Source organism: Adiantum capillus-veneris, chromosome 21 (assembly GCF_014529385.1).
Source record: "Adiantum capillus-veneris isolate H3 chromosome 21, ASM1452938v2, whole genome shotgun sequence".
In the NCBI taxonomy this organism is placed as follows: Eukaryota; Viridiplantae; Streptophyta; class Polypodiopsida; order Polypodiales; family Pteridaceae; genus Adiantum; species Adiantum capillus-veneris.
In genome coordinates, this window is record NC_140951.1 from 145,476,162 (window position 1) to 145,503,766 (window position 27,605).

Genomic DNA, 27,605 nt, shown 5'->3' on the forward strand with positions numbered 1-27,605 from the left:
TAAGCTCAAAGAGGGCAATGGTGTGTCACTCACCGCCTTATGCTCCTGCCGTAGAGGATTCCTCGCCGCGAAGAAGAAGGAGACGCCGCTACACCGCGCTCAACCGCCTCGTCGCCGCCGTGCCTTTGTAATGCTCGATCGCACACACACTCTCCCTCTCTCTCTCTCTCTCTCTCTCTCTCTCTCTCTCTCTCTCTCTCACACACACACACACACACACACACACACACACACACACACACGAGGAGGTGAAGAAGAAGAAGATGGAGATGGAGATGGAGCAAGAGCACTCTTCTATTGCACAAATGAGAGAATGAGTAAAAATTAGGTTTAGTGGCTTTTATAAGAGCTCACCCCATTCACACTTGGGCGCCCATTCTTAGCCAACTAACTCCTTGAATATTCCAGTTAGAGTGCGCCTGTCATCGGCGATCACCCTTACCCTGTTCCTATTGGTCAGACAAGTCCGGTACCTGACTCTAAATAATACAACGTTTATAGATCATAGGGTGTCCGTGTGTCATGAGGGTTAACATGCCCCCCTTCCTGATGTAGATTCCGTCCTCGGAAGCTATCCAGTTGAAGCTCGTTCTTCGAGATAGGAGAAGACATGGATGTGCATAGCCTTCTTCAATCACTGCAAAATCAAACAACATTGTCACAGTAATTGCATTCTCATATACAATTAAAAATCACATGCAATTTTAGACAGACAAATTGATTGGTAACAGAATTTTAGACAATTTGTTAGCAATAAACATTGAATTGCAATATAATCAAATGCATAAACAGATGTAAAGGTAAAAAATTAAAAAAGTCTGGGGTCGCTAATTTAACGATCAAAAGGCACTAGAGCTCGACTATTAATACCATGGGTAACTTCTCAATTTTTTCTGATCAATTAAGTTGTTTAATCATGAGAGCCAAGTATTTGATGTTCGAGGGCTAACTAGAGGCTATACCTAGAAGACCTTGTAGTTAAGCTACGATAAAAGGAATTACTCATGAAATCATCTCCTGACTGATTACCTTTTCTTTGACCCCCCAAAGTCTTTTCACATTGATTCAATTATGATGTGTGTGCTTATTTTGTATGCCTTGGGTTTTTTGCTTTTCAAGGAAAAGCGCCCACACTGGGAACCTCTAGGGCTCTAGTACCATAGGCGATACATGTAAGTGAAGTACCAATTTAAGCCGGGATTTCTCTTCCAGCTTAAAATTTTACATTGTGGCACTTTGATTTTTTGTTTGTTCATTTTCAGAATTTTAATTTTGTAACTTTGGGGGGTCATATAACACTGTTACCCTCCCCAGGCTCATTACATTAGTAAACTCCCTTTATAATACTTAAGCTAAAGGTCAATAGGGTTAAGCCCACTAGAAAGCCCTAGTACATTTCACACAATGCTGCCTAAATCGGATTAAGAACCTAAGTAACCATTGCTTATTAGGAAGGCATTCCCCATGGTATTAAGAGAAGATTTCTAATACCTAGCTTGGTCAAACTAGCTTAGTCGGACTGCTTGATTTTTAAACCTAGACAAGTGATTATGACAAAACATTACATTGAATTAAATGTTTGATACTAAGCCAATGCGCTGAATATTATGCTACCAATCACAATCAAAGCAGACAAACATGGATGCAAAAAGATAAGGGCAATGCTAATGGACATAAAACACCTGTTTGTGTTGATGGTCGCGCTTGATTTGAAGTGTGAACGAGAGAAAGGTTCCATGAAGGTCCAAATCCTATCAATAGCAACACGCTCCTGTACACACTAGGAAACAAAAGGAATACCTCCAGGAGGCACATTAGTGGGAAAAGAGAACTTCGCTAATCTCTCAACTCTAAAACAGAAACACTCCTATCGTACTAATCTTACCTACCCTCCATCATTCAAGTGATGAGGATCAAAGGTGTTTCATGACATAGGTTTCTGTTTCAGTGTACCGGATGTAAATGTGTAAGTCTGGGTCAATGTTTTGACTTTTATTGTGCATACTCGTTTGCTAATTGCTCTTGCTTTTTATTTTTATTTATTTTTTTGTGAGTATAAAGCTTTATATGTACATTCCCTAAGATTGGGAGATATAGAGGTCAGGGAGAGAGGTTGAGAGGGAAGCAAGTGAATAATGGATGTCCACAAACACTCCCCCCTTCCTTGGGTAGATCATACCGTTTGAAATGAGCTTGTCACCCTTTGAAACCAATTGTTCCAGTTGGTAATAGGTGAGGATTTTTTCCAGTAGTTTTCTATTACCCTAGGTGCCTCGTCAAGTTGCAAGGGTGGTAAGGTACTCTCCCAGGATCGAACTTAAAGTGGTTCATCAGGTGATTCTTGAACACTGGGAGGTGTGGATTCTTTTGTAGCTTCATGGAGGTCCACTACTATAGATGGAGGCTGTGTAGAAGCTTTTACCTCTATGGATGTATTACATGATGAGCTAGAATCTTCATGGGACTCCCCCCTTCCTGAGCTAGGTGGAACAAATCGTTCTTTCTTTGGTACCCAAACTAGCTCGGGAGCGGGTGTGTAGCTACGAGATTGGGCTACTTGGGTTAGGTGATAGGTAAGAGCACAATCTACGTTTTGGCACCCAGATTTGACCATTTCCTTGATAGTAGCCTTGGGCTTCCAATAGTCGTTTAGGGATCCATCGCAACATTTTCTTACTTTTCTTGGAGCAAGTGGTACGTTTCTTACAAGGCTTCTGTTTTTTAGCACTAGCTATGGTCACTAAAGAAGCTTTAGGGACCCACTTGTATGTTTTCTTTGTTACATTAGGATGAGTCTTGTCGGAAGCGATATGCATTGCTTGTAGCATATTTAAGGGTACAGGAATTTCATCCCCCTCAGGTGTTACCCAGGTCGTCCCTCTATTTCCCCAAGTGTCTATGGTTGCTGCTAGGTGGACCCAATCCACATTGTCCGACTCAGTCATCCCAGGTAGGATATCCATATAAGGAGAATCTTGGCCAATGTCTGTATCCTTCTTACAAGTGTAACAATATTGTAGTGGGGCCGAGTGAACTGTGGTGTCAGAGCGATGATCAATAATGGTTTTACTCCCTAAGGGGTGTACCTTACCAGTCACCAAATCCACTCTAAGGACAGAGTCTTGGAATTGCAAATAGACATGATTTTTAGACCAATCATGAACCATTTGTGCTTCCCTCGTGAATGATCGTCCTAAAATAATTTCATATGACATAAGGTGTTTAGAGAAATCCATTACAATGAACGTATGTCGTACCTTGTGTCCTAGAACTTTGATCTTAAGATCCTTGAGCATCCCCATAGGTTTGGCTATGGTACCATTTGCCATCTTTACCACAATGTTAGTAACATTGAGGCGGGGTTTTCCCATGGATTCCCAACAATCTTTTGTAACGATGCTAACTCCTGCACCACCATCAAGAATTCCCTTTATAGTTAATCCCTTGGTAGTGATGGGTAGGGTCGCATTAGACTCGTCGCCTTCAAAATACTGCCCTAATTCGTTAATGGGTACCTCGATCACAGACTCATGTCCATCTAAGTCAAGTGATTGCACATGATTTTCCTCATCAACCATAATCGAGTCAGGCCTATTTGGTTGCGCAAACTGCGGTAATCCCGTTCGTAGCTCTCCGTTAAGGAATGCTCGAAGTGCAAGGATTAACTCAGGATCTCCATACAGCTTTGCTATGATCGTGGTTCGGACCTCAGAAGACATGAAGTCCACTAGTTTGTCAACATTCATTGGCATTTTGCAGGGTGTAGGTCCTTGACTAGGAACTGGTGAGGATGGAATCTCATATTCCTCAATGGGATCAGGTATTCCTTCGTTAAACATCCTTTCCAACAAGAAGGGTGTATGCTCACTTTCTGATGTCCCGTCCTCACTCCCTTCTTGGATGATACTAGATATGGCTAACGGTCTATGGTTCATGTGGGGTGGATGAACTTGAGTGGGAAACACTGTGTCATGAATTTTGACATGCATGGGTTCTGGTTCTAGTTTCCTTTGAGTCTCCTCCACTAAACCTCTTAGATGTTTCACCTGCTCAATCTCGTCTACTGGGTTTGGGTACGTCCCAATCTTCTTCTTTCGATTCTTCCCTTTTTGCCCCTGCGGTTTATCTTGGGGGTCTTGGATTGGATTTGGAAACACTTGTGGTGTTTTCAGAGGCTCTTTATGGTTTTCTCTTATTCGGTTTTCATTTGGTTCCATGTTACGGTTTTCTTTGTCGGTCTTTCCCTTTGTGGTATTGGTTCTAGTCTCCATTGTCTCGATTGAATCTGAATCATCCTCGAGGTCATTCATATACACGGGGTCATCTCCTGTTCCTATGTTTGTTTTGGAACTTGGCTTTGAATTTCCCGTATTTTGCGACCTCTTCCTTCGTGTCTTCTTTTTCTTTGCTTGGATAACTGACGCGGTATCTCTCTCTTTGAGGATATGGCCTGGCCCTTGAAGCATGGACCGTGTAATCGCATAAGCGGGTGCGACGGGTGGTATTGGCGATGTCACACTAGCAATTTCGACCAAATTTAGGGGTGTGATTTTAGGCGCATTTGGGTTATAGGGGCATTGGGCAATCAAGTGATCTATGCCACAACGGTTACATGTGAGTATTGGCATTGCAAACGTGCTCCCTTGATTCATTTGCATATGTGCAGCATTCTTTTGTAGCCTAATAGGGCACTCCGCTGCCCGATGTGGTCCACCACACTCGTAGCATTGAAGAGGTGGCCTCCTAGCCTGGGTGTTGATATTTTGACCTCTGGATGCGAGAGCAGCAGCTTGATACACCGGCTTGACTTGCCCCCAACAATCTTCCATGTAGTATATAGGACACTCTTCCAATGTATCAAGTCCGTAGGCAATACTAGTGTCTATTTCCTCCTCACAGCCATCTGCATAAGCATTAGATGGCTCGCAACCCACTTGGTTCATAGGGGCGACTCTTGGATGTGGGGGCTGCGGTCCTATCACAGGAGGTGGTAGCGGTGTAGCTTGTACAACATTTTGAGATCTAGGGACCATGTGTTGCGGTAGTTGCTCAACAGGTGGAGCAGGCATCAATACAGGAGCTCGAGGCGCATCCATCCAGGCTACAGGTGGTCTATTTGCCATCATACGTTTGGTCATTAAACAATCCTTAGCTTGGTGACCATACCTACCACATGCGTTGCAAGTTCCATTAAATTTTACTCTAAACGTAGGGCACTCACTAGTGCTATGTGGACCTAAGCAAATGGAACACCATTGTTGCTCCCTTCTTGGATACATGTGACTATTTTGAGGGGGTCGATTATCCTTAAGAGACTCTTGGATTGCCTTGGTGAGGTCTGTCAAGAATGTCTCAAATACCTTTGGCTCATTGGCAATGGGCTTTGCAGTCATGGGTTCATACCCAATGGCTTGTGAGCTAGTGGATCTCGTGTCAGTAGACACCCTCATGCCTGCTATCATCAAGTTGTCCTCTAATTGGATTACATTGGCAGTGACATCTTCCCAGGTTGTGATACCTCTAATCACTAGTCCATTATAGATTCCTTCATTCCTCAACCCTCGAATGAATCGATCAAGCAGTTGGTTATTGTTGAAGCGCTCATTTATAGGGCAGCGAGAGTTTAAGTGCTTTAGACGACTAATGAAGTCCCTTACTGACTCTCCTTCCTTACGTTCGGCCTTCTGTAGCTGAGATGCTACACCCCAAAGAACACCTTCTCATATGTACTCCTTTAGAAACAACCTTCGAAGGGTAGGGTAGATTGTTTTCTCGTCCACTCTTAGGGTTCTATACCAATCTCCAGCCTTCCCACTTAATGTCAAGCTTAAGGCATTGCACTTATGTAGTTCGTTGCGTTCCCCTAAGGAATCACATACTTGTTCAAACACTTCAATGTGTTTTCTAGCATCTTCGTCCCCATTGAATTTTTGCGTGAGTTTGGCAATTTGTACTGCCTTACTTCTAGGCTCTCTATCAGATGCATGACGCATATTTTCCGCGATAGATCGACCTATGGTTTGAGCAAACACTGCCAAGTCACCTATGTGAGGAGGTAGGGCCGGTGGAGGTACTCTTGGAATCATATGTGGGAGAGGGACGGGTACCGGTCTTGGCATATGTGTGGATGATGCAGGATATGGAACATAACCGGGCATAGGTCCACTCGGATAAGGGCTAGGGAGCGGCACTCGAGGAGCGCTAGAGGCACATACGGTCGAGGCCCCATATTAGGTACTACGACACTAGGTAGTGGCACTACGCTAACCGTAGATGTCATCGGTACATTCTCTGTCAAGCTTATCCCTAGAGTGAGCACTGTGTTTTCCTTAATAGAGGGTTGAGCCAAGTTAGGGAAGCTAAAGTTGTCGCTCGGAGGCTCAGATTGCATAGAGACCCCAGGTGAAATGACGTAAGATGGGTCCATGGGACTCATTAGAGGAGTCTCCATTTGTGATAGAGTAGGCTGTTGAGCCTTGCTCGTATCCAGAAATATCATGGGGCCAGTTGAGAGTATATTTACCCCTCGGTTTTGCCTTTCTGATTGAATAATGCCATGGATAACATTACAGATCATTTTCTGTTGATCTTCGATGCTCGTGGCACTAGAGGTGGATTGTACAATCTCTATCCATCCTACATGGTAGGCGTGGCCAGAGTGTAGAGCCGTCAACACCTCAGTGTGGAGGTCGTATGTCCAATGATCATTAATGAACAATCCTTCTAGAGTCAACGTGTTAACGGTTTCTTGTGAGGTAGAAGCAATGTTGCTCCCCGCGGTTTTACTTGTCAGCAACGGTACTCTAGAGGGAACTTCTGAAGGAGGCAGCTCAACAGGGCCTTCTTGGTAAGAAGTTGGTAGGATATCCACATGGACACTCTTTGGGGGTGTGGGGTCCACGTGCGATGTGAAAGGAGAGTCCACTTCCCCACCCCCTTCGTGTCCTTCATTTGCATCAGGTTCCGAGCGAGTAGCTCTACCTAATGTTTCCATGAAATGGCTAAACATACTAGTACTAGGCTGTGGAGCTTCGGGAGGTGCATGGCCTTCTCTCTCAGTGTTTTGGGTAGGGTATGCTTCCATGATTTCTGAGTCGGAGGAGGAATCACTAGCGGCTATTTTAGGGTCTTGGGTGGTGCTACCTTGTGTCCCCGCTGAGGGTCTAGAGCCTATCGTGGATGGGTAATGGGTGTCCGTATGAACAGAGGCACCCTCAATATGCTCGTGTTCTAGCACCCGCCCAGAGCGTAAGCGCATGTGCTTTTGATACCCTAAGGTGTCAAAAAGCTGCTCTAGGAGGCCTTGTGACTAGTTTTTTACTAGTTTTTTGTTTGTTTTTTTGCTAGATTTTTTAGAGCGTATCGTGGAATGGGCCGTGTGATAGCTCGAAACGAGCATATCGCTAGGAGGGACGCGTTGTGCTTTACAGCCCACCGTTTGGTTCTATTTTGCTCTAGAAAAGCCCGAAACAGTCTTTTCCTAGTTGGGGAACTAAGCTCCAAATAGCAAGTCTAAGGGTGCAAGTGGGAAGAGAAGGGAGGAGAGTGGAGGACTTGCCCCACATGCTCTCATTCCCTCTTGAGGGAGTAGGGTATATATAAGAGTGAGTCTAGTATATATCATAAGACTGAGGACTGAGGCCTGGGCCTGGGCTTGGGCTTGGGCTTGGGCTTGGGCTTGGGGAACCAATCCCGATCTATCTTTTATACAAACCAACCCGTCCGTTTTTATACCTCACGTTTTTTATTTTCGAAAAATTTAACCTCCCCCTCACTCACGTTTTTATTTTTCGGATTTTTTAAATTTTTTTTTGGTACGCGTTTTGGTGCGCGTTGACCTCACCTACCTACTTACTGTCTCGCCTACCTACTAGCCTACTTAATTAACTAATTGTGCGTCTAACTGTGCACAAACCAGAAAACACAGAAAATGCAGAAAATTGAAACTTGACAGAACTGTGCAGTGCAAACCAGAAAATGCAGAAAATGCAAAAAAACGCAAGAAATGCTAACTGTGTGACTAATGCTAACTGTGTGCAAACAAAAAAACAGAATTTTGCTAACTGTCTAACTAATACTAAATGTACGCAGCAGAAAAACAGAAAATGCAAACAGTGCGCAACAGAAAAACAGAATTAACAACTTGCAGAAAAAATACGCCTTCCTCTCCCTCTTCTTTCCTACTGCAAACCACTCATACAAGAAGCACAAAGTGCCTCTTGGGCTTAGTGCAGGGCTATTCCCCGGCAGCGGCGCCAAAAATGTGCACTCCTTGCCGCACTGTCAAAGCAAGGGACTTGCCAATGCACCGTGTGCGAGCCGCAGACGGTTCCAAGCACACAACTAGTTTAACTAGTAAGCTCAAAGAGGGCAATGGTGTGTCACTCACCGCCTTATGCTCCTGCCATAGAGTATTCCTCGCCGCGAAGAAGAAGGAGACGCTGCTACGCCGCGCTCAACCGCCTCGTCACCGCCGTGCCTTCGTAATGCTCGATCGCACACACACTCTCCCTCTCTCTCTCTCTCTCTCTCTCTCTCTCTCTCTCTCTCACACACACACACACACACACACACACACACACAAGGAGGTGAAGAAGAAGAAGATGGAGATGGAGATGGAGCAAGAGCACTCTTCTATTGCACAAGTGAGAGAATGAGTAAAAATTAGGTTTAGTGGCTTTTATATGAGCTCACCCCATTCACACTTGGGCGCCCATTCTTAGCCAACTAACTCCTTGAATATTCCAGTTAGAGTGCGCCTGTCATCGGCAATCACCCTTACCCTGTTCCTATTGGTCCGACAAGCCCGGTACCTGACTCTAAATAATACAACGTTTATAGATCATAGGGTGTCCGTGTGCCATGAGGGTTAACAACAGCTTCTTGTCTTTAAGGCGGGCTACTTCTACTGCCAACTCATACATTGCAGGTAACCTTCCCTTCACCTTCTCTCTAAGCGGCGACCAGGCCAGCAATGAAACGGTCCTTCTTCAGGAAATTAGGTGCTCCTTTGCCTTCCTCCAGTGAGGCAACCCATCTCTCCCACAAATCTACAAACTTGTACTCATAGGTAGCATACTCTAGCAGACTTCCCTGCTTTAATTCCGTTAGTATAGCTGCCATAGCTTCTCCGAGGTTGTGCCTCCACCAAACCTCTTCATGAAGGCAGCACGTAACACATCCCATGCATTTTTGGTAGCCTGGGGCAAAGCATTGTACCAAGACTTGGCCTCTACTTTCATCAGTAGAGGAAAAATTTGAAGTCGTGAGGCATCATCATCTTTGTTGGAAACCACACAAGCGATGTCGAAATCATCCAGAAAGTCGATGGTGAGATCTTGTCCCGTCTTTCCACTGAACGTGGGGAAAGAAACACTTACCATGGTAGTGACTCAGGAAATTACAAACTTTTGTTTTTTATATTAATGATAGTAGTGGTTCATAGAGGCTTTCTACAGAGTTGGGTGGATAGATTAAAACAAGATAAAGATAGAAACATTGAAGGGGTGGTGGTAATCCAGCATGAGGAGAATGATAGGGTTTGGGGAATAGATACACGATCTTCTGTTGGTAGAAGATTTTCCTATCTACATAGATATTCACATGCATATGCTATAGGAATCTAAACGGGAATGTTGTCGGCCCGTTTTCCATCATGTACAGAGGGTGGAGAACTTGCTTATACTCTTACCGTGCCGGTGTTGATGAGTTGACACATCCACAGGAGGTCGTCACCTTTCATGGGCTCTTCCTTTCCTTCGTCTCTCAGCAGATACGGGGTGATGGCGATGCGTATGACCACTCCCAGCCTTTTGGCTAGCAGCAACTGCAGATAATTTCCGTATTCGACGCACTGCATGAATTCTACTCCATTCAATTGCAATTCGTCTCCCGCCCACAGGGTTTCACCCATCGTGGAGAGCTTCTTCAGGATAAGTTGTAGGGGAAGAGAAGGAAGACCCTCTACCCGTCCTCCAAAACTACAAGAACAGTAGCCGAACCACTCCTCCCTAGGGCATGGAAATCTTCTCACCACTTCTGCTTCAGGATTGTCAAAGTGGACAGGCAGCACTCGCATGCGCCATGCAAATCGATAGGCGACCCTTTGCCGCTTAGCCTCGGATGACTTCCTCTTTGGCTGGGTATGACCCGGCTCTCCGAGCTTGAAGCACTCGCTTGGCTAGACGTTTCTTCCCTTGGGGTCATGTGTTTCCAGAATGGCTTAGCCTTTCCTTACCTTTGGCTCGAGTAGCCCCTTTAGGCCATTTTGGAGTAGTTTCCTTAGGAAAGAGGGGTCTTACCGTTTTCTTTCCTCCTTTGATGTGGACGATCTCCTTACGGTGAATGTCGATGTAGATGATTTCAGTCTGTCCCCTACCTTCATTGCTGGAAATCATTGACAGTGTGCTTTGGTTGATAATAGCGATGACACTTCATGGGCCTCCCACCTGATGCTCTCAATTTGTGGTTAGAACGAGAAACACGAGATGGGGAGCTTACCTCTTGAATATTGACGATACTACAGCCTAGTAGTAGCACTTGAATGAAGGCGGCTAGTGCCTCTTTAGTCTTCTCCTCTTTCGTCCTTCAGTTAGAGAATTGCTTCAACCATTTGTCCATAATTGATGTGCGCGTTACTTTCAACATTGTAAACTGAAGGTTTTCGAGAAGCCCTCCTCTGTGGGGGCACCAAATGATCCGGGCCGAAAAGCGTGAGCGAATGCCAACAGCCTCTAAATGCCGAGAATCAATGCATGCCATGAACTGATCACAGTAAAGTGAACAGGGGGGCACCACCTAGCTTTGAGCGGCTAGGACGCAGACAACGGTAATGTGAGATCTCACGAATGCTACACACACACACACACACACACACACAGAGAATGGACAAAGGATTAAATCCCTCAGGGGGTGTGAGGGAGAATTACTTCTTTCCTTATTTACAAATGATCTTCTTTCCAACAAGGTGGCACACCGTAATGATAGAGATGGAGGGAGAGATGGTGAATCTACTTGGTGCGTTCTCTAAAGACGACTCGATGATGTGAAACTTGCTACCAAGAATGTGTGTGTGCATCGACCATTGGAGTCGAGAGGTGCGATAACTTCCCTCACTTGATGTCTCCAATGTTGTAACTTTAGTAGTCTCCTCACAGTTAAGACCCTTCATTATACTTGCGAACGAGATTTCTGGCCTTACCATTGTGGTACCTATTGACTCCTTGCTTCCATTTGTAAAAATCATACCCTGAGCCACCACTACCTTCAATGTCTTCACTAGAAACTAATGCCCTTAGCAGTAGACGTCTGGTCATTCACTTTTTCTTTGCCTTTGGATTTATCAGAGCATACCTTCACATCTCACAAAACTTTATCATCAATTTGGATCAGACCCCTTGTCAATGCTTCCCCAGTCTTCATGCCGTTGATGTCGGTTTTCAAAATCGCGACCGCGAGAACCACACCCTAAGGAAGGGAAGGCATATTACCAAAAGAAGAAGAAAAAAAAAACAAAAAGAGCTCTTTACCATACCCCCCCCCCCCCCCCCCTAAGCTTAACCATTAGCGGGGCGCCGCCACTTTGGCCACACCTCTCCATTATCGCCAAAATACGGACTCTCTCTCTCCTACTACTTGGCTCCGCCAATATTCTCTCTTTCACCTACTATGCCGCTGCATCACCCGGCCTAGTGGCCGCATAAGACGCTAATGCCTCTGTCACACCCTCTAGCGGGCCGCCACAGATATTGTATATGCTCCCTCTCTCTCTTTCAAATATTATTTCTCTCTCTCCCTTTTCTCGTCCACACCCTAGCCCCGGCGGGCCGTCTATCCCCATCTTTCCCCTTTTCCACATTCCCTTCGGCCTTATCCCCCCCTCTGTTTTCTTCCCCAATCCTGGCAGACCACTGGCCTAACACCCCCCTCCCCTATCTTCTAGCTCTCTCTCTCTCTCTCTCTCTCTCTCTCTCTCTCTCTCTCTCTCTCTCTCTCTCTCTCTCTCTCTCTCTCTCTCTCTCTCTCTCTCTCTCTCTCCTTCCCCCCTTATCCCCTCACCACCTCACACTACCTTTCTCTCCCTCTTTTCCCATGCTGGGAACCCGCCACTAAGAACTCTCTCTCTCTCTCTCTCTCTCTCTCTCTCTCTCTCTCTCTCTCTCTCTCTCTCTCTCTCTCTCTCTCTCTCTCTCTCTCTCTCTCTAATATCCCCCCCCCTTCAAGTACCCCCCTGTTTTTGGCCGTTGTCGAGCCCGCCGCCTGTGTCCACACACTCGTCTTGGCACCCCCAGACCCAGCCCTTGTGGGCGCCTTGAAGCAACACACACACCCTATCCCATTCCATTCCCCTTACCACCTTACTCACCCCTCAACACTCGCGCTCGCGCACCCCTAAAGCCCACCATCTCCACGCTCACTGCCCATAAGCAGCTATGCTCCCTCTTTCGCACTCATGCCCGTAGGCACCGCGTTATGCGCAACACACACATATACACATTCACGCTCACACACTCACACATATACATATTACCCACACTCACCCATACATACACATGCACGCATATACGCATGCACCAAAGGAAAGTAAAAAAATCGAAGGTAATCTATGTCATCCAACGAAAAGGAAAGAAGACGGCCAAAGCATGCGCCACCGACACCGAAGCAAGCAAAGGCGCCGAAGGCATGCCCCGACCGACCCCAAAGAGATGAACGCGCTACGCCATTCACCTGCAAAGCTGCCATTCACCGGCATCACGCGACCACGACACCATTTTCAGTAAACAATAGGTTATTATCATCATTGTTTAGTTTTCACCCAAGCCTTGTAAAAAGATCCCCAACTTGTAAATTTCCCTCTCTCCAGGTGATGGTCACAAAGGCCCACCTAGAGGTTTTCATTTTAAAAAATCCCAAGACAAAGCAAGGGTCAACCACACACTAAACGGAAGGACGAAAAAGATTGGTTAGAAAAGGAACTAAAAGAGGTCATCAGCCAGCTTGAGAAAGGCTCAAACATTAACAACAGAACTACCTCACAAACCAAAAATAGTGGGAAGTCAGAAGAAGGGCTAGCTGATCAAGCCTATAGTGCTCTAAAGAAATCTTTTCCTCGGTAGGTAGAAGTTGTGGATGCTATCATTGTTGGAATTCCGCCGGTCCTTATTAAGAAGCAACTTTCCATGTAGGCTAATCTTAAGCTAGTGTTTGGATTCAGTAGAGAGTCCCGAATATATATGAGCTGATTCAATGGATTTAGGGTCCACAAATTCTTGGACATGGGGGAGCAATTGAAACTACTTTTTACCTCGCTAAGGGTTTTTGTTCAATAAGATTCAAGGAGGAATCTAATGTCTCAAAGATCCTCAATAAATGTCCCCTTATATTTAATAGGACAACTGTTTGTGTGGTACCATGGGAGCCAGTATTTGACTCGGTGGAGTCTCTCCAGGGGATTCATCTTGTCTAGGTTGAGTTTGTGGGTTTACCTTGTTGGCTCTGGGACAACATCGCAATGCTTGTTAGTCAGTTGGGAAGCACTTTGTTTGTTCCTAACCAGGGGTTTCTATAGGTTGGAGTGTCTCTAGGACACCATCAAAGAACATGGTGATTAATGTTGGAGTTGGACTCCATAACAATTTCCTCTCAATTTTGGGACCTACTTTGGGTCATGCTTCAAGTGCAAAAACTTTAGTCACTTTGCCAAGGATTGTCTCATGAAGGCTAAAGTAAGTTCCAATCCCAAAGCACAACATTCCACCATTAGGGTCGACAATCAAGTCCATGCTAGGAAGGAGCTCAAGGTGAAAGCGAGAAACAAATGGTTCAAGAAATAAGAATTTATCTTACTGCAACTGGACCTAGATAAGGACTATGACTGAATAACCTCGACATTTGTGCAAGAAATGTTGCAAACCTTAGGGTTTGGTCCACGAATCTGTCAAGCAGTAAGTACTCTTGGTGGAGGAAGCTCCTCTGAATTGCTCTTCAATTCAAGAATAGTTGGTTGCTTTGATGTCAAGAGATCCATTCATCAAGGGTGCCCTTTAGTGCCGCTTTGGACAGAAACCTTCACTCACCCCCTAATTGCTATGTTGGAGCAAGCAACATCAAGATGAGAGACTAAAGGGCTTCAAATCTAGAGTGGTAAACAAGTGCTTATTAAGATATTCACTGATGATTTATTAATTTTTCTCCAAGCAAAAGGGAATAACGTTAGAAAATCTTGGAGATTGTCCAAGTGTTTTCCACAGTGTCAAGGTCTCAATGTAGCATAGAAAAATCAACACCGATCTCTTTGTCAAAAGAAGATAATTTTGATTTTTTAGGTTGAGAATAGAGAGATTGTTAAGAGAGGTAACATCTTTTGACACTTGGGTGTGCAAGGAACTACTCACAAGCTAGCCTTTGATTAGGTTCAAGAAAGAATTAAAAAGAAAATGAAGCACTGGGAGTTCATCTTAACTCCTTTCCATTGTAGGGCTACTATAATTAACACCTTCTTGATCCCATACATTACCTTCATGTCATCATTCCTGCAACTATCTTTAAAAAATTATAATCCCTTCTTGAAGCCAATTGTTAGAGGGTTGCTACGATCGTACATTTGTAGCAAAGATGTGGCACTAACATAATATGCCAATACTCAGAGAAGCGTATGGGGCATGGAGACTCTTTGAGCTTTTCAATCTCAAGAAGTGAAAATAAAAAAACAAACATACCAACTCAGCAAGCAAACCACCACTCAATGATAATAAAAAATTGTGTATGTCCTTTCTCACACCTCCAAGTCATCATGCCATTTTAGCACTTAAACAAAGTCGAAAAGGAACAAAATTTTAGGAGGAGGTCTAAGACACCTAGGGGCACTATCTTGGGGCACTATCCTACCAAATCTGATCACAATCCAAAAAGGTACCAAAATCACGATACATCATGAAAAAGGTCCTAAAAACTACAACATAACTACGCCTATCCTCTAAGAACACTCTCATATGGTCAAAACGTCAAATAACAGTAATTTAAGCACTCAAGTCTGAGGATTTAGCTCACTAACACGTAGTCGCGAACCACCACAAAAATGAAAATGCTTACACTTGATTGAAAGAGCAAAGAGACAAAAACACAGTCCAAGTTTTGGAATTGAAAATGGATTACCCAATCATTAGTTGCAATGATTACAAGTTGAAGCTTCGTAATCGTTGAGTGTACGTACAAGAGAGCTTATTCTTCTTCAAAAGATAAGCCCCCTTCACATTAAAATTATTGACCTTTATACCTAGGGCTTTCTAAATGGCCAGTGGCCATTTAGAAAGCTAGTGGCCAGCTTACATGGACCTTTACGAATATCATGAAAGAATTACAACTCAGGAATTGACCTAGTACTACTGAATCGGGATATACACAAAGAGTAGCTACAGTAGCTTGGAAAAATATTAGAGTACAAATGTGGTGCCCAACTACGTGTCCGACTAGGTGGGTGCCCTTTCTATTTGATCCATTTTCTCTGTAATTTGATGGACACTCGGCTTCGGTATCCATACTTGGGTGTTTCTATTTTGTAACAACCTTGCTTTTGTAGTTGAAGGCTAGGTATCCATCTGGAGGTTGTAGCAGCCTTGGTTGCAATTGGCTTCTATTGGATTTTGGTTGTCATTGCTTGCCTTTGGGTGGATCCTTGTGCTATATAACTGATCCTTGTTGTTCCAAGTCGAGCTACTACTTTTGGTAACCGTATTTGAGTGTTACCTTCATAAAATCCTTGTGCTTCAAGTAGCTTGTCCGGAATCATCCGTTGTTGCCCGTGTCTTTGTTGGGTAGCTTGGTGAAGTCTGACTTTGGCTCTCATACTTGTCGTGTTGCTTGCTTGGAATGTCTTTTTGTCTACCTTTTGTTGTTTTTCCTTCTCTTGCGTGAGTTGTTTGTCTTCCGTTGATAGCCCGGCTTGCTCTTTGTAGAACTTCTTTCTTGCGGCAGTGAGTAGACCTAGGCTATTACTTTAGACTTTTTGGCCCAAACACTAGTGTTTCCTTGGAAGGCTACTTGAGCACTGATTGCCTCATTTGATGCTAGCCACCCTATCACCTTTTGTTGTCGAGGTTCAACTCGTGTCTCATGTATCCAAAATGGGTCGTTGACTTTGATGTGCTCTTTGGATACTAGCACTTGGTTAAGATTCTTCGGCTTCTTCTGGAGGCTTTTCTGTGATGGAAACTTTGGTTGATAAACTTTTTGCTTCGGTTTCCATTGCATTGTTGATGGTGTGTCTCTTGATGTAGATGTTGCATAGGAAGTTTGATGGAGGTTGTTGAAGGTAAAGTCATCTAGCAAGGATGATCTACTTCAGAGTTTACTTAAATTTACTTTTTTCCGTGATGGTTTGTTGCTCCTTTTTTGCGTGGACTTGAGGGGATTTTGGGGCTTTTAATGGTGTTTTTGTTGAAACTTTTCTTTCTGGTTGAAAAAAGATGTTCCTCTAGCTTTCTGTCAGGACCAGACTCTCTTTAATGTGATGGGAGTAGATTATGTTGAAAGTCTCCTTGAATTCCCCAATACTCAACTTGAGTACGGCTTCTGCCACTCCAAGTCTAGGAATCGATATTTTGGAACTTGTGTATACTATCTCCTCTAGCTCGGTGAATGTCAAGCTCTATCTGAGAAGTTTCAACTCCTATGCTTGCCAAGTTGTCGGCATTTTCTTTCAGAACACTGAGTATCAAGCTGTAGACTACTCCATATTGACCTTTGTACCGTCTTTGGCTCGGTTCTCCAATTAGACTGGCTTCTATTGGTTGATTTTTTGGATCTTGCAATTCCGGTTCTCGACTATAGATCTGACCACTATAATCCATGTACACTGATCTTGATTGCATATGTACCAATTGTATGTTTTGTTGTTTTGTGCAGATTTCTAGATAAGCACTTGGGTTGACCTTCTGAACTTCTATCTGCACTTCATCTTTGAGCTTGCAATACCTGGCTCCACTGAAGTCTGTGAACATCTGGGAGTTTTCTAAATCTGGTTTTACTCTGATCAATAGGATCTTGGCTCTCGTGTTGCTTTTAATCCTCATCAAGTATCTATGGCCTTCTGAATCTGTAGATAAGAATTTATCTCCATTGTAGTCATATAGCTGTAAAATCTGCTCTGCTGCAGTTGTGCATGTGTTGCCACTGCTACTAGCTTGCTCTGCTGTACTTGAACTGTCGGGTCGACTTGAGTTCACGTTGACTTGTTCTGTTAAAACTATTTCATGACAGATTTTGGTATTGATTAGCAGAATTTTTGCTGCTTGTACTAGCCTAATCTGCGATCACATGTGAGTTGTTCCCTTGTTCGTCCAATTAGAAGCTCAATTTTCAATGCAATTGCTTGTACTAGCCAATTTATAGCGTACACGTTCACTTCTAGCTTCTTGACTGAATTGTGGTTGCACTTTCCAAAGCCGAGCACGAAATTTGTTTCTGTTGCTCACAGCTTCAAGTTGGTCGGTTTCAAATGTTCTTCTACTGATTTGGTTCACTTTGCGTGGTGTGCTACCCGGCTTTGCTTTTTTGGCTTTTGATTTTCTCGTGCGATTTTTTCCGATGGTGCTTTTTTGCTAATTTTGCATTTTTTCGGGCTCTTTCTGGCTTTTTCAAGTACTTTCGACCAGTTTCTTTTTATTTTTCTTACTTTTTTGTGAAATTTTGAATTTTCTACTTTTTAAAAGTATTTCTATGATTTTTTGGGAAAGGTTTTGATTTTTAAGAAATTTTTTGTGATTTTTTTCAAAAAATAAAGATGCAATTTTTAGAAATCTTTGTGATTTATTTTGTTTTTTCCGAGTAGTTTTTGAATTTTCTATGAGTTTTCAATGACCTTTTTGAGTTTTCTATTATTTTTGTGATTTTTACAAAAAAATTTACAATTTTTTTTCGATTTATCTGTGGAGTTTTTGAATTTTTTGTGAATTTTTAATGAGTTTTCTATTTTTTGTAATTTTTAGAACCTTTTTTAATATATTTTTTTGGAATTTTGGATTTTTCAATTGTTTTTATGTGATTTAAATGGTTTTTATGTGAAACTTCTATTCTGATTTTTAAAATCCTTTTTTATTTTTTTTTTAAATTTTGTGAATTTAAAAAAATAATAAAAATTAACTTAAACTAACCTTAACTAACCTAAAGCTAACCTAGTTAAACTAACACTAACTAAACTTACTTGACGGGCGCGAGCACGTTGACAACGCTGACTACGGCGGGGCCAACAGCGCTTGACCTGCACTCTAACTGCAGGTCTGGCGGCGCTAACAACTGAGAGGCAGTGTGTGTGTGCGTGTGCGCGCTCGTCTATAGGGAAGAGGCGGGGCAACGTGTGGCGTGCATGCACGGGAGACTCGGAGAAAGTGAAGGCACCAGTTGTTGATTGCGGGGTCGCGTGGGTAGAGAACGTGTGTGAGTGTGTGTGTGGGAACTACACGACAAGGCGGGCAGCAGGCCTTGAGAAGGCGACAAAGGAAGAGAGAGACAGAGTTAGAGAGAGAGAAAGGGAGATAGAGAGGGAGTGTGAGGGGGAAGTGAGAGAATGATAATGATCGCGATGAGGAGGAGGTGGGGAGGAGAGAGAAAGTGAGAGGGGGAGGTGAGAGAATGTTGATAATCGGGGTTTTTGTAGGGGGAGGAGAAAGAGTAAGAGAAAGTTAGAGAGAGAAAGTTGGAGTGGATTCACTAGGAGAGACAAAGAGAACAGTCGGCAGAGGAGAAAAAAGAGGAGAATTATTTTAACGTCGTAGGAAACTATCCCAATAGACCGTAAAGATCTATCCGACGAGGAGGAAATTTTATGCACCACAAGGCACGGGCATCGAAGCTCGAACCGGCTTTTTATCAAATTTTAAAAACTTTTCAAACATCCAAAAATAGGTTCAAAACGCTAAAATTCACCCGAAAATCTCAAAAATTGCCATAAAAAATCCAAAAAAAATTTAGAAACCTTAGAAAATCATTGATAATCACAATCAAACACTTCTAACATGCAAAAGCACACCAAAAATAGCAGATTTTACCGAAAACACCAAATCCAACAAAATCGTCAACCCGGTCCTCAAAAATAGTAAAACCCTCAAAATTTGGTGAATGAAGGCCCAATTGTGCTCAAAATCAAGCCGTAAACACACATTCAAAACATCTCGCAAAGATTGCAAGATATCAAATTTTTATGGAATTAACCAAAAATTAATGAAAAACTTAGCAAAAAATTGACAAAAAATTACAAAAATTATCCAAAAAGTACCCAAAACAATTCTAAAAATTCTCCACACATGGGGGATTAGTGCAGCCAAATAAAATCACAAAAATCACATCAATTCAATTGCCAATCAATTTGATCAATAAAATCAAGACTAGACAATCAAACTGGCAAAATTAGGTCAAAATTCAACGCAATTGGAGTGTGTAGATCCCTATTTTGAGCTCAAAATTGAATCAATTAACCATTACACCCATAAAATATGCAATCAAAAATTGAATCAATCATGCAAATTTAACACTTTTTAGGCACACACACACACTAATAAAATTGGCAGTTTTTGCCAATGTTTAGGTGCGCACACAAAAGGGTAAATCTTGTCGAAATTGCAATGTGATTTCACAAATCATTAATTGGGCATAACCACAGCACAAATAAATCATCAATATTGAAAAATCATTAATTACACATTGACTTTTAGGTGCACAAACAAGGGCAAAATAGTGCACACACACCTAAAATTAGGCATACACACACTCAATTAGAATGCACACACACTTGATTTTAGTGCACAAACACTTGCAATTGGCCATCCAAGCATGCAAATAACTCAATTAGGCACACAATTAGCAATGTACAATCACCAATCAACAAATGAACTTGTCAAATTCATACGCCACCAAATCTTAAAAATTTCGGCATTACGGCATGAAAACGAACAATTGAAAAAATTTCAATCCAACATAGCATCAACATTACATTGCATCATGGTGGAATCTCTACACAATTCTACACATCCTTAAATTTTAGGGAGGTTGAGAATACCACCCTGATTACCTTTCCATTGAAGATCAATTGAACGGTTGAAAGCTCCAATCCTTCATAGTAGCAAATTAGTAAGTTAGAAAAAATTAGTAAAATTAGAAAGGGGTTAGTGTGAAATTAGAGTGTGTAAACACACAATTGGCAAGATACGGTGACACATTAGGGAATCATGAACACATTGCTTCATGCACGCACATCCAAAATCCACAAAACCATAAACACACAAGTGAAATTAGTGAGGAGACACATCCGATTATGCCACAATTACACTAGAGTAGGCCATCATCCCCGGCAACAGTGCCAAATATTGGGGCCTCCATCGTTGCATAGTTCCAATGACCAATAAAATTATCAATCTTGAGGGATGAGCTACCCGGCTAGGCCATGGAAACACTCACACGATTAGTGAGCTAATCATGGCAACACGAATGGTTAACTCTACAAGGTGAGCTTCTTGGCCTATGGAGGAGCTAAGCCACAATGATGGGCAATCTCCACATCCACTTATCTTCACCTCGAATCAACCCAATCACACACATTAACGATTGCAAGATGCACACAACACTAATCCTATCATGCAACGCACTAATCGCATGCACACACACATAGATCTATCGAGCACCACACTCCAATCAAACCTATAGGCACACGCAAGCAAAAGAGGGAAATCACACAATATGAGAGCGGGATTAATCACTAATTAGTTAAGATCTAGCTAATCTAAACATCATAGGCAATCATAAGAAGCATGAGAGAGGCATAGTGAAAGAGAATTAAGCATTGATTAGTGTTAAAAGTCACATGAGCAAGGAGAAGCTCAAAGACTCCATAGTCACACACCTCAAGAGCCCTCACCAAAGAGTGCTCTCAACAAATAAGCTTGAGAATCCTAATTTCTTTTACACATTTTCTTATATATCTAAAGTAAAAATATGCAATGTCCGGGTGTCTGAGGCCTTAAGGGCTCCACCGCTTACTGAATCTGCTACCTAGGCACACTAACTGTTTACAACTTGGAACTCCCATTGAGCCCGTAGCACATTAAAATATTACAATGTCTTGAAATAAATTTGGAATTTACAATCCGTGACCATTTTGGGAGAACGTGAAAAACGTGTAACTCCAATCTTTACTGCTTCTTTGTATTCATCCTCCATGTGCATCCGTAAGGCTCGAGCCTTTAGCATCTTCTATTAACTAACGTTGAATTAGTTAACAAATACAATCTTTGTGTTCCTTGTGACCTAGGTGATGCAATGAAGATGGAAAGATTCATGCATCACAAGCATAACATAAACTTTGTGGAAAGCTTTAACTATCCCAAGCCTCAGTCCCAAGACCTCAAACACCTTCAAAGGTGGAGAGAGTTAGCAGGGAATGAGGGTAGGGAAGAGGAAGAGGAAACATTTCATAGGATAAAGAATTAGTTCCTCACTTATCATCACTCTTCTTGCTAGAATACATAATAGCATAGTAATGAAGATGGAAAATATGGCAAGCTTAAGCATTGAAGCATGGCTCTTGGTTGGATTTGCACTCCATAGCCAAGAGTGTTGGTGTAGGCTCTCAACCTCTACTTGCTTGGAGAAGGAGAGGGAGCTCTTGCACTTTGCACAATGCACAATGAGAGTGTGTATGAGTGTGTGTGGGATATTATACCCCTCAAGCAACCCCCTAGCTTGCTTTGGTCGACCCCCCTTGATAGCTCATGCTTGAAGCTCATTGGATCCCTCCAAGCCTAGCCAATCACAAGCAAGAGGCATTACAAGGAACAAGGGTAGCCTTGGGACAAGTCGACCCCTTTCCCCTTTGAGAGAGAGTACTTGATAAATACAAAGACAATTAATTAAATCTCATAAATTATCACTGGACCCCTTGGGCGGCCAACCAATAGGCTTTTGGCACACCATGAGGGTAACATGAGGAGGAACTTGACAAGTGTCCCTTTTGCTTTCTTTGTACTAGGCATGCCTTGTGTGAGTGTGTGTGTGTGTGGGTGTGTGTTCTCTCTCATCCCCCCTCATGTAGGACTCACCCCCTCCTTGTAGGGATTGAATCTTGACTTTTGACACCTCAAGATCCTCAAGCTTAGGTCCAATTCCCACCACAAGCTTGTCCCTAAAGCACTTCAAGCTTGGGTTGGGTTCTCACCTCAAGTACAGCCCTAGCATCTCAAGCATGACAAGCACCTCAAGCATCTCAATCATTAAGCACCTCAAGCATCTCAAGCACCTGAGTCATCAAGCACCTTAGTCATCAAGCCATTCAAGCACCTCAAGCGCCTTAAGCTTGGGTCGGGTTCCCACCTTAAGCTTACCTAAGGCCAAAGGACTTTTACACTAACTATTGGAGGTCTTCAATGAAGCTAACCCTAAGGTCTTATGCTCCATTGGTTAGCCTTTCTCTTTGATAGACCATCTCTCATTTGGGCCCCTTTACCATTGGCCCGTGTTGAGATAGATCTATAAGCACATGTCTATATCTTAACCCTTGTTCCCGTTTGTTCTCCCACATTAAATGATTGGTTTAATATGAGAAAATCATTTGGGTTGGTTAGATATTAGATTTTATGACATTACTTCTCTCTTGAAATCATAGTCCTCCGACTATGAGGTAGAAGAGATAAAACCTTAGTCATTAGTTAATCTTACTTAGCAGAGGTAGAGGATCCCTTTTTACCCTACGACATCTTTCCAAGATGGATGACTAATCCATTTGGTGCTTGGGACAAACATGATTCTAAGCATGCATACTATTTAAATTTGTGCACAATTAAAAAGAGAACTAGTCTTTATATGACAAAAATATTGGTCATTTAAAAGAAATTTGTACATTTTCTTACTCTAATGTAGCATTGTAAGCATTGACAAGGTTCATACTATCCTTAAGCTGTATTCCTTGCATCCACCATCTAGCATCTTCAAAAGGATAATTTTTTAGCTTAATAAGATGTCGTTGGATAATCTTACCATGTCATAGTACCTTCTCTTCATGCCGAAGGATAGCTTTGGGTTGTAGCACCTCTTCTTGGTCTTCAACTTCGGGAGGGTCTTCAATAATTAGTTCACTTAGTGGATCTCCTTTGTAGGGATTAAGTAGGCTCACATGAAAAGAATTGTGTATGAGCCAATGGTTGGGTAACTTGAGTTGGTAAGCCATCTCATTGATAGGTTCAAGTTTTGAAAAGGACCATAGTATCTTTTTTTCAGCAGCATCTTTTTGCCTTTGTTCAGAGATGGATATAGCCTCCTTAATTTTTGAAAAGATTCTTGTAGGTCACGACTATACTCATCGGCGGCAAAGATCTTCCCATGTACCTTGAGGAGCAAGGGACTTTTAGGTCTTCCCTCAATGATCTCAAAAGGTGCTTTTCCCATAGAAGTATGTACATTATTATTGTAGGCATAGTCTACAAGAGGTAAGTACTTTTCCCATTGTGAGCATGGATCTACTTTGGTACATAATTCTTGAGTAGATCGAGAATCATAAGATTGGCTATCTCACTTTGCCCATCCGTTTGTGTGGTGATAGGCCGAAGAGAAATTCAATCTTGTTCCTAGATTTTCAAAGAGACCTTTCCAGAAGTTACTGGTCATTCTAGGATCTCTATCTGACACGATGGATGTTGGTAATCCATGGTGTTTGAAAATATGTGATATGAAGAGGGTTGCCATTTGGTGTGCCTTAATAATCTTTTTGACAGGAATAAAGTGTGCTTTCTTGCTAAACCTATCGACTATTGTCCATATTCCCATGGATAGACTTGGGCAATCCAAAGATGAAATCCATGGATATACTCTCCCATGGTCAATTTGGGATAAGCAATGGCTGGAGTAATCCAGGTTGCTTCCCTCTATCATAATTAGTCTTTTGGCATACTACACATTTTGAAACATACTCTTGTATGTCCACTTTCATGGTAGGCCAATAGAAATACCTCTCTACTCCTCGGAGAGTAGGTTGAATTCCTCTATGCCCCTCATAGGGAGGAGCATGGAATTCATACATAAATTTCTCACGAAGGGAATGGGTAACACATAGCCTATTGTCGTGGATAAGATAACCATCCTGCAAGGTGAATGGTTCCTCCTTCTTCCCCAAAGCAAGGGCTGACATTATGTCTCTAAAGTCAGGGTCAGTAGCATACTCATCTATCATAGAGGATAGATCATTGTGAGTAGCTATAGACACCGCATTAACTTTTGGTCATCGTGAAAGTGCATGGGACACTTGATTATGCTTACCTAGAAATGTGAGCAATATGGAAATTAAACTGTGAAAGAAAATTTTCCCACCTCATTTGTTTGTCGAAAAGCTTGGTTTGCATCATGAAATACTTGAGACTTTGGTGGTCGGTTTGTAGAATGAATGAAATCCCCAATAAGTAGTGATTCCATGTGTCTAGGGCATGTAGAACAACTAAAATATCTTTCTCATAAATGCCCAAGACTCATTCATCGGTATTGAGCCTTCGACTCTCATATGCTATGGCATGCCCTTCTTGAAGAAAAATTGCTCCAAGGCAATCACCACAAGAATCACATTGGACCTCAAATGGCTTTGATAGATCTAGAAGCATGAGGACTGGTTGGCAGGTAAGCTTCTCCTTGAGCTTCTCAAAAGAATTTTTCTCCTTAGAATTCCATACATACTTAACGTTCTTCTTAGTTAAGTCATGTAGTGGTGCTGCTATTTGAGATAATTTTTCTATGAAGCATCTATAGTATGCGCACATACCAATAAAGCTTCTTAGCTCATGTAGATTCCTTGGATTAGGCCATGATTTTCTTTGATGGATCCATACGGATACCTACTTGAGAGATAATATGACCTAAGTATTGAATCTCTTGGAGGAAAAAATCGCTTTTCTTTTGGTTGAGAAAAAGATTGTTCTCCCTTAATGCTTGAAAAATCACTTGGAGATGTTTCTTGTGTTCCTCCGAAGACTTGGAGTAGATGATGATATCATCAAAGAACACTCCAATGAATTTGCGATAAGGTCTAAAAAGTTTCTCCCCATTAGACGATTGAACATAGCTGGTGCATTGGCCAAGCCAAAAGGCATGACTAGATATTCATAAAGACCAAACGTTGTGCGAAACGTGGTCTTTAGGATATCTATATTATGATTTCTCCCATCAAGAGAGACTTGTTATAATACAATCTTTGTGTTCCTTGTGACCTAGGTGATGCAATGACTATGGAAAGATTCATGCATCACAAGCATAAAATAAACTTTGTGGAAAGTTGTAGCTATCCCAAGCCTCAGTCCCAAGACCTCAAACACCTTCAAAGGTGGAGAGAGCTAGCAGGGAATGAAGGTAGGGAAGAGGAAGAAGAAACATTTCATAGGAGAAAGAATTAGTTCCTCACTTATCATCACTCTTCTTGCTAGCATACATAATAGAATAGTAATGAAGATGGAAAGTTTAAGCATTGAAGCATGGCTCTTGGTTGGATTTGCACTCCATAGCCAAGAGTGTTGGTGTAGGCTCTCAACCTCTACTTGCTTGGAGAAGGAGAGGGAGCTCTTGCACTTTGCACAATGCACAATGAGAGTGTGTGTGAGTGTGTATGGGAGAGTATACCCCTCAAGAAACCCCCTAGCTTGCATTGGTTGACCCCACCCCCCCTTGTAGCTCATGCTTGAAGCTCATTGGACCCCTCCAAGCCTAGCCAATCACAAGTAGGAGGCATTACAAGCAACAAGGGTAGCCATGGGACAAGTGTCCCCTTTTCCCCTTTGAGAGAGAGGATTGATAAATGCAAAGACAATTAATTAAATATCCTAAATTATCATTGGACCCCTTGGGTGGCCAACCAATAGGCTTTTGGCACACCATGAGGGTAACATGAGGAGGAACTTGACAAGTGTCCATTTTGCTTTCCTTGTACTAGGCATGCCTTGTGTGAGTGTGTGTGTGTTCTCTCTCATTTCCCTCATGTAGGGTTCACCCCCTCCTTGTAGGGATTGAAGCTTGACTTTTGACAGCTCAAGCCCCTCAATCTTAGGCCCAATTACCACCACAAGCTTGGCCCTTAAGCACTTCGAGCTTGGGTTGGGTTCTCACCTCAAGTACAACCCTAGCATCTCAAGCATAACAGGCACCTCAAGCATCTCAATCATCAAGCATCTCAAGCACTTGAGTCATCAAGAACCTCAAGAACCTTAGTCATCAAGCACCTCAATCACCTTAAGCTTTGGTCGGGTTCCCACCTCAAGCTTACCTAAGGTCAAAGGACTTTTACACTAACTGTTGGAGATCTTCAATGAAGCTAACCCTAAGGTCTAGCTTACCTAAGGTCAAAGGACTTTTACACTAACTATTGGAGATCTTCAATGAAGCTAACCCTAAGGTCTTATGCTCCATTGTTTAGCCTTGATCTTTGATAGAACATCTCTCATTTGGGCTCCTTTATCATTCGCCTCGTGTTGCGATAGATCTATAAGCACATGTCTATATCTTAACCCTTGTTCTCGTTTATTCTCCCACATTAAATGATCAATTTGTTATGATAAAATCATTTGGATTGGTTAGATATTAGAGTTAAAGGACATTTACACTAACTATTGGAGGTCTTCAATGAAGCTAACCCTAAGGTCTTATTCTCCATTGGTTGGCCTTGCTCTTTGATAGACCATCTCTCATTTGGGCCCCTTTACCATTGGCCCCGTGTTGAGATAGATCTATAAGCACATGTCTATATCTTAACCCTTGTTCCCGTTTATTCTCCCACATTAAATGATCAATTTAATATGAGAAAATCATTTGGGTTGGGTAGATATTAGATTTTATGAGACTTGTAACTACTATGCTTCCTTTGCTTGCACTTTGGCATCATGTGCCATGATGTAGCTTTCTGTCTCACCTTTTCTGCTTTCATACTCACAAACTTTTTTAGCTTCCTTCAGTACATTTTCATAGAATAGGGAGTTATGTCAGCCATTCTCATCACAAAAATTCGTCGGTATTATTTCATTTACGCACACATCTAGAGTCGGTAGTATTTTCTCCCATCCAAAGGGTTCAAACAAATATTCTAGGAATTGTTATTGAATTTAAGCTTTATCCTCTACTAATGTCTCTATTGTTAGGTACTGAGCTAGGGAGGGTGATTCCTATGAGGATCCATGGCTTGATGAGGGAGCATGCATAAGTGTAGAGAGAGAGAGAGAGAGAGAGAGTTGACACAGTAAAATAAAAAAGACAACGGTATGTTGCATATTAATTTCATGAAGCCTTACATGTATAAGAGACTTTAGGTATCCATGCAAAAAACACTTTACTTCTAACTAAGCCTACTTGCATGCTTCATGAGAGCATGTTTCCACGAGTTGACACACTAATCAGACTAGGGCTTGAATACCCAATAATCCCTCCCTCAAGCCTGAACTAGATACACCACTCTCATGATAGCTCGGGTTTTTTGGTGTACTCGTTAACCGTCAGTTTTAGGTTCTCTCGCAACCAAGGGTTTTGGTATACCCATAGCCTGGTGCTACTATGAGGCTATTGACAAATGGAGTTTCACCGCCAAACCTTGGGTTTAAGGT